This window comes from Amblyomma mixtum, chromosome 7, assembly GCF_055824585.1.
Source record: "Amblyomma mixtum isolate Tamu chromosome 7, ASM5582458v1, whole genome shotgun sequence".
Taxonomy (NCBI): Eukaryota; Metazoa; Arthropoda; class Arachnida; order Ixodida; family Ixodidae; genus Amblyomma; species Amblyomma mixtum.
Genome location: NC_143018.1, coordinates 44,448,492 through 44,456,570, shown reverse-complemented (window position 1 = coordinate 44,456,570; position 8,079 = coordinate 44,448,492). Strand labels below are relative to the sequence as shown.

The window sequence follows — 8,079 nt, the reverse complement described above, 5'->3', positions numbered from 1 at the left end:
AATCACAAGTGGAAACAGCATGGCGCATTCAGTGGACTTATAAACATAACTGTCTCGTCCTCCACTTGGTGTGCCCGTTTTGGTAGACAATGTATTTTCCTGCTGAGACCGTGGCGCCTGACGTACGCAATAAAGGCAGCATTGCTGGGCTTCCCTGATTGCGTTACCTCACCGACACCCGGAGATATAGAAAACAAAGCTGCTGAGTTGAAGTTACGTGATAAGCAATTATCTAAAGAGTGTTCGGCAATTGTACACCGTGTGTCAGAAGTCCTGAAGCCGCCTCCGATGTCTACAGCGAAAGAAAATTTCACCTCTAAATCCGGCGTAGCTGCTTTTTTTAAGATTTCCTTCGCCCCTCCCTCATTTTAAGCAAATAAGAGAATTACTGCCTATAACGTGGGCGGCATGATAACGAAGCATTGAATGGCTGCAAATGCACTAGCGGTAATAAATCGCCGCGTAGAAATGAGATTAGATATCTGAGGTGTTCAAAAGTTTCCTTCTCTCTTAGACCAGCCTGGAATGGTAAGCAAGCACCATTACCATGTCGAAGCGAATATCGGCACTTATGAATTCGAGGCTAAAGCAATAGCGGGCCCGTCAGCTATGTATGCTGTGAACAGTTCGACTGCTGTGACACCCAGAGATGCGCATCCTTCGTCGCCGCTTGAAGCAGTTACGATGGCAGATCGTGTGCTGTTAAAGCTGTGTTAGAACTTTCTGCGTCGGGAATAGTGTGTATTCTATATCCAAAGACCAGTGACGACGAATGTTTGGGCAATTTTCTAGGAAAACCGCGATAATAACCGAAAGTTAGCGAGAGCTAATCTGAAAACAAGCTCAATACGCCGATAAAAAAAGCATTACACGCTATACTAGACGAAGAGCACGAAAATATAGACACTCACGTTAGTAAGGAGCCTAGAGAGTCTATACAGAGAGTCTGACTTTAACAGATGACGCTGTAAGATAAATGGGAAAACTGCAGCCTAACAGGAGCTTAACTAAGCATGAAGCTCTGTAAGTACAGCCTTATAGCTTCCAGAGACCCGTCGTGCAAATTATGTCACCGATTTTCTACGCACGCTTACCTTGCAATATTTCGAATAAAATTGTGATTGAAATGAGTTTTGTTGCCTTTCAATAATTTGGCTTTGCGCTGGGCGATGTCCAAAACATAAGAAGCTATAATATTCCCGAGGAAATGGGAAATTTCGAGCCCCCTTCGGTCAGACGTGTGTTTCCCAGTGTCGATTTCACTGCTACGAGTGCTAAGAGGTTCTTCGGAATTCTTTATCGCACGTTGAAACGCACCCGAATCCACTTACTTTCTTAATCGCGACGGTAAAACATGCTCCCGCCGTGTCCAGCCTTTCTAAAAGCGCCTCCAAATTCGTTAAACGATGTGGCTTTATCCGTAGTTCCTTGATCACAGCCCAGGCTCTACCTGTATCTAAAAAGCAGCTTTCTACTGGACCAAAACTCCTTCCATGGCTGACGCGCCTGCGATTTCGTTGTGCGACATGTAAAACAAAAATTTTCCATTGCCGGGTCTGGGCAAGACAGAGCAAGATAAGTCTCGTTCACAGGATACAGTCATCGTCGTTATTGTCGTCCTGCTCACTGCAAGGTTCGGGCGTTATCTGGCTACGTCCACATGTACCGTGACATCAGCAAGAGTGCGCGAGATCTTGCCTGGATAGAGTCCCATTGACCCTTCTTATACGTATGTCCTCTTACATATACCTAGGCTAGCTAATCTCATTGCAGATGCTTTCGCCTGCAGGCGGAACATCGCGCATGCGCGAAAGTTGTTCCCGGTGCGTTCTTTCGCAGATCGACAGACATAATTTCCTGTCATTAAGTAACGGATATCGAATGCCAAGAGTGCACGCAGATTTCCTCAAGTGCGTCATTTTCCCCGACGTCTTCAAGGAAAACACACTCCGTCTGGTCAACAGCACCCACACGCATTGCATGTGGCACTCGCAGACTTAGCGACAACATGCAATTCTTACCCGAGCGCAATAAATTGTGCCTAGAGAAACATAGTTCATGAAGTGCAGTAGCTATACTGTTATAGCCCCATAGCGGCAGGCACGCTGTTTGCACCCGCGTAGCTTGTCTCTGCAATGGCTGTATACCTGATAAGCCCAACATGGGTTCATGGTTACAACGGCCATATGCGACAATAATGCTTATAGCACCGTGCGCGTAAGGATCACCCCGTGTACTACTGGGCTTTCTCAGTGCTTTGCACAGGCGACAAAGTAAATAAGACGCGAGGGAAGATTCGCTACTCGCGCATGCGTACACTGGCAGCCTTTCCGGTGGGAACTCCTGAGCAGCTCTTGTGACGTCGAAAACAGAGGTTTCCCCCTGTGCGTTGCATCGCCGAGAGGTATCCCTCATCACACCCGAGGAAATCACTGCGCGCTAAGGTCAGTGAATCTGTTCTCTTCTGTCTTTCTATCGTATGTTCACACTGGCAGGAAAGCTGGGAGACGTGGTTACTTGAATTAAAAAACGTGATAGGTGATGTGGCTATCAAGTCTAAGCCGTAGACGTGCTGCAGAATTTTTTTTTTTTGCACCAGTGTTAAATAATCAGTATTAAAAGTTCATTAGATTACATGTACTGAACCAGGCTTTGGTGGCTTAAATACACATGTATACAGGACAAAAAGATGATGTCGGTCAGTTACTTCCACGGCTTAAGCGGAATCCTTTCCCAAGGCCTTTCTTTAGTCATTATCGTTAAGGAAAGGGTGCGTTATTTTTGACTGGTTTAGCACCAAAGTTAACATCAGCTTTAAGCTAAGGCTCATGCATGCTTAATTCAGCTTTCAGATTCTGTGCAAGACAAGTATGACAAGCTTTCATGACTCGGTGCAAATGGCGCGGAAAACTTAGATGTTGGGCCACGTTTAGTGGATTGCACAGTTCTAAATTTGTTCCTAGATATCTAACTGACAGGCAGTAAACATCGCTGAACGCGAGGAGCGAGTTACTTATTTTTGGCCATCCGTGTGACCTTTTATTATAACGCGACTTCACCAGTAACGATGAATACACACCACCGAAAACGTAGGACTGGACCACAGTGTCAGATTCACTTCCAGCATCAACCGTCTCGCCTAGAGAGTATACTGCTAGGGAACCTATAGAAAGTTGTTAGGCGGTTATGTGTAGCGCACAGAAACATTTGTACGGCAAAACGTTAATATCTTCAATCCCTAACTAATCAGCACAGCCACCTTCCGCCTCACCTTCGCTTGCCATTGTTGAATATATCATGTCGAATTCGCAAGTTGAAAAGAAATACTTGCGCAGTCAACAGCCCATAACAATCAGGATACCTACTCTGCTTACTCCACTCTACCGCGCATCATCAAAGCAGAATCTATTTTTTATTAGTAATTTTTATTAGTTCGTTCTTTTTTCAGTTTATGCTTCCCAAACAGCTCTCAATCTTCGTATTCATTTACGTTTCCTTTACATCTCTGCTCCAACACAAGCTACATGCAAGCAAGTAGTAGAAGCAGGTTATGACGAAAGGTACTGCGTCAGGAGAGCGGTGTCGCAAAACGCCACGACTTTACACTTCAGGCATCGCTGTGCACAAATACTTAAGGAACAGTTAAACGCAGCCTTTCATCAAGTATGCTTCAGTATGCTTCAGTATGCTCGCAGCGAGTACGCATGCTGGTGCGGTAAAATATTTAACCGGTATTGTCAGCGATACTTGCCAGGCTGAAAATCCGCATGCTCGGATCAAAATTTAAAAACTGCGAAGTTCTCAGTTTTCCCGGCCCGCCTTTTAGGGCCGTTCATCTGGAAGTCGCAGTATGATTTATGGTTGTGTGCATTTGGGTCAGCACATGCGTCCAATGTCATAACTGGTACCACCCTTATTTCTCTGCAAACATCAAAAGCAGGAAAGGCGGGAGCAACAATCATGGTCCATGTCAACAGACAAGTAGCGCAGTGTATTTACTCAGCTGATAAGATGTAAAGGGCAAAATGCCAGTGATATGTGTGCCGAATACAGGTCAAAACAAGGCAGTGATAAGAGCATCCCGCTTTTCACGGACGCTGTCCGTCTAATCGCCCCACTCTCGGTACGAGAGACAGGGCCTCTATAGGGCGGCTGCTAGGAAGAACATCAGCACTCCACGGCGAGCCTCTCAAATTTTGCAGATTGCTCCGTTCCGTTACAACTTCTAATACTTGGCTCAGAAAGAAAGTACGTTACTGCACTCACAGAAACGACACGTGCACACGGAGCGTTAAAGAAAACGTGTGAATTGTGGGCTATTCGGCACACCCGTGCTTTCTTATCGCTGTGCTTTTTCCTGCGCTGTTTTTTTCCTGTGCTGTTTTACAGCTGTGCTCTTTTTTCCCCGTGCTGTTTTATCGCTGTGCTGTTTTTTCCCGGCACTGTTTTGTCGCTGTGCTGTTCTTTTTCCTTTGCTGTTTTAAAGCTGTGCTCTTTTTTTCCAGTGCTCTTTTATCGCTGTGCTGCTTTTTTTCCTGTGCTATTTTGTCGTGTGCTGTTCTTTCGTGTCCCCGGGCCATTCGTAGAAATTATTTATTACCACTTGCGCGCTTTTGTGTGCATTTGTCTAGTGGACCAGGACGTAATTTGATTTGTACGTCATTTCAGAGGCAGCATAATAAGCCCCTAGACCTTTGGGCATCTTCCATTTTTACTGGGCCGCTACATCACAGTACGTTGATGTAGCGTAACATTTAGCTTCGCAAACACACACAGTCGACTAGGAACACACTTATCGACTAGCACTGGAAGCAACCCATAATTGTGTAGCCGATTCTCATTCATTCGACCAAGTGCTAGTTGCGGCATTCTTCTGAGGGCCTCGTTACCGTTTTGAACAAACCATAACTTTATCCAATGAGTAAAAAAAAAAACACTCCGCAATCAATGCCCTTCCTTATGTGGAGTCAAACATACCAGTGTTTTAGGGCGTCTTGAGACCCCTGTCTAATCACTAATGGTGGAGATTAAACCCTGGAATGATGCGGAGTTAATGCCCGTTCACACTTGCGAGTCGCAGAGGTTGTGCGACAGTTTCGATCGGAAAGCGACTGTCGCGGACAAGTCGACCTCTGCTCGATTTTCTAGCCTTGGGATTGCGAGTCGCAAACGGCTAACCAATCAGCGCTGCTGTAAATTGACCGAAATCTTGATCCACACTTGGCGTCTTGTTTCCAGTAACATTCAAGACCGACAACTTTCGCTCCAGACGAGATCCTTCGGGAAAGTGAAGGTGGCCCCCGCAAGCGGGAACAATGGTATACTGTCGAGGCACTATGGTCGCAAGCGACAGCCGGTCGCATACCTAACGCGACTCGCAAGTGCGAATCAGCCTTTAGTTATCCCAGGTATCACTAGATTGCTAGATTGGTAGCCACTCACGATGGCCGTGATACAAAGCCCAAAAGCCGACAAACCGGCCAATCACGAGCTTTTGTTACATGAAGGACGTTTTGCAAACCTGTGGATTCTGATCGGCTGACTCCCGCATTTGCTTCCACTAGACTTGAGTCTGCGTTGTTCAGAAGTGACGTCATAGGCAGCCCACAGCCCGCAGATGTTCAAGTTTCATTGAGACCCCTGCGCAGGGCAGCCAACCATGGCTATCTTCCTGCTAACGTTCCGGCGTTTCTTTCATTCCTATGTTGTTGTTTCGTGAGACGAGAGCTACGAGAATTTTATGCCAAAAACAGTTTCCCCTATAACGACACGCCGTAGAAATACGCCACTTAAGAAAGGCACTCGCTCAAACATATTCTGTCCTCTCAGAGAGCCCGGACTTTGTTTCGTGCAGCAATCCGCTGATGTTTCTTTCGTGCTGCACTCCAGCTGTGAAACCTGTCGATTTTTCTCCCTGCCTGTATGTTTTTTCAGCGCTGCTGAGTGCTGACTTCGCAAGGTTATAATTAACCAACTATGCATAATTAGGCTCACTGGTTTTATCTATCACAGAGGTAACTTCTTGTGCATTGTGCACGCGACCGTATCCGGGTTGTTAGCCAACCAGTGCTGCCAATTGACAGAGCAACCTGCGCAGTGGGCCCACAAAACAAGCAAGATAAGGTCGCCATGCTGACATCCTCATCTCGGTGGTTCCGGCTTTCTGTACACGTGCACTCGTGCTGCCCGGGTCCAATCACTCTAGGTGCAAAGGCACCGTGGCGCGAGAGCTGATATGCATGTAGGACAGCGAAGCTGCGCCTCAAGCCGAGCTGTGACACTCAAGTTTTAATGGGCATAACTCACTTATCCTGGCGGTAATTACGACGCTTAATTATGATGATTTAATTTTAATGGCACCAGGGCCCATGGTCAAACAGCGCCACGGATAAGGGGTTTTGAATCTACACGAGGTTCCGTCACAGTACCCCCATCCCAAGCATTTCAGCTCAGACCTGTCAAGCATCAGTGGAAAACTTGTACCTATCAAGAACTCGACGGATGCCCGAAGTCACAGGGGTTCAAACCCGTACCTCCAACACATCAGGCCGATTCCGTAGCTGGTACATGCTACTGTGGAAGTAGTTATGAGAGCACAGTGAATTGGAAGAGTGCAAAACAAACGAAACAGAAAGAAGCGCTGTGTGTGTGCGTGTCTTCTTTCTTCGTCCCGTGTAAGCGCGCTGTTTTACGGTGTGAAAGAAGAGACGCACACCATAGCGCACGCGGCACACCATAGCCCTGTGGTTGTACAAGTACTTCTTTTGGGGGCCTTATATACTTTGCTTTGTTCCCACTAATTATGACGTCAAGCTGCGAAACTGACACGCTTAAAATCTTCACTCAGGTAATTATGACGTTTAAAAAAGTTAAGCTCTGTATAGCAACTTACATGTTCACTATGAAAGAAAATATGAGCGAATAAGTGGCATTTTAAATCTTTTAGAAAAATCAAAGAAACAGTAGTGGCACGCCAGGGTAGGCTGATTAGCATTTGATTTGCGGGCCGCCGCGGTGGCTCAGTGGCTATGGTGCTCGGCTGCTGGCCCGAAAGACGCGGTTTCGATCCCGGCCGCGGCGGTTGAATTTCTTTGGAGGAGAAATTCGAGGCCCGTGTACTGTGCGATGTCAGTGCACGTTAAAGAACCCCAGGTGGTCGAAATTTCCGGAGCCCTCCACTACGGCGTCTCTCATAGCCTTAGTCGCTTTGGGACGTTAAACCCCATAAACCAAACCAAACCATTTGCTTTGCGTAATTGGGCTTTTTTTTAACGCGCAAGACTAACAAATAACGAATCTTAACTGCCTAAACCTGCAAATGCGTTTGAGAAATGACGTAGCGGAGCGCTCCTGATCTAGTACGAGAACAATTTTTTGGAAAGGGTGACGAGGGAGGCTTCCGTTGTTCGGAACTTAACTTTTTCAGTGTTTTTCGAGACTTACGGGATTTTGCTGTGACGCACAAACCAGAAGCAGCCGCTCTTTGTTGCAGATGTGCAGATGTAAGTCCGCTACTAAAATGTTATATCAACTGAACTCTGCGACAAGTACTTATATAAGTGGTTTTTTTTTGGACGTAATTGTTGTTATCCGATTCACCTGAACTGATCTAAAATCGATAAAGTGACCGTTATTGTCAGGTACCTTTTTTCTTTTCTTTCGGGGGATGCAGAAATGAGTGGTTTCGAAGAAGCTGAAGTCAGTTGCATTTACAAAAAACGCCAAATTGCAACTTCTAAGCAGATCTAACTTCACACCAAAAACTGCACTGGACCCTGCTTGTCGTTGTCGGTTTCAGTCAGTAATTGGCACTGTTGTAGTTACGTGCGAAGCACAAAGCCTTACCCAGACTGCCGTCTCAAGCTTTTCATCGGCGATTTTATAGGTTCGGCATACGTATACGCGGGTCATCTCTTCTCAGTTACACAGTCAAATTCAAATGTGATGGGTTCACAATCCACAGAAACTTGGACACAGCCTCGAATAAGGAGATAATGAATCAATAAGACTGAATAAATACATAACCTCCTACTCTGGTTACGTAACACGAGATGAAAAAAACGGCACATTTAGAGAGAG

General features: G+C 46.2%; 1 protein-coding gene across 1 annotated transcript in view; it reads left to right on the top strand.

Moving 5' to 3' along the window:
- Positions 1-2,275: 2,275 nt before the first annotated feature.
- LOC149335850 (venom serine carboxypeptidase-like) overlaps positions 2,276-8,079 on the top strand; it is a 24,303-nt gene continuing 18,499 nt past the window's right edge. The window contains exon 1 of the mRNA XM_089552412.1: positions 2,276-2,444. The gene's annotated coding sequence lies outside the window, so the exon portion shown is untranslated. The remainder of the gene's footprint in view (positions 2,445-8,079) is intronic.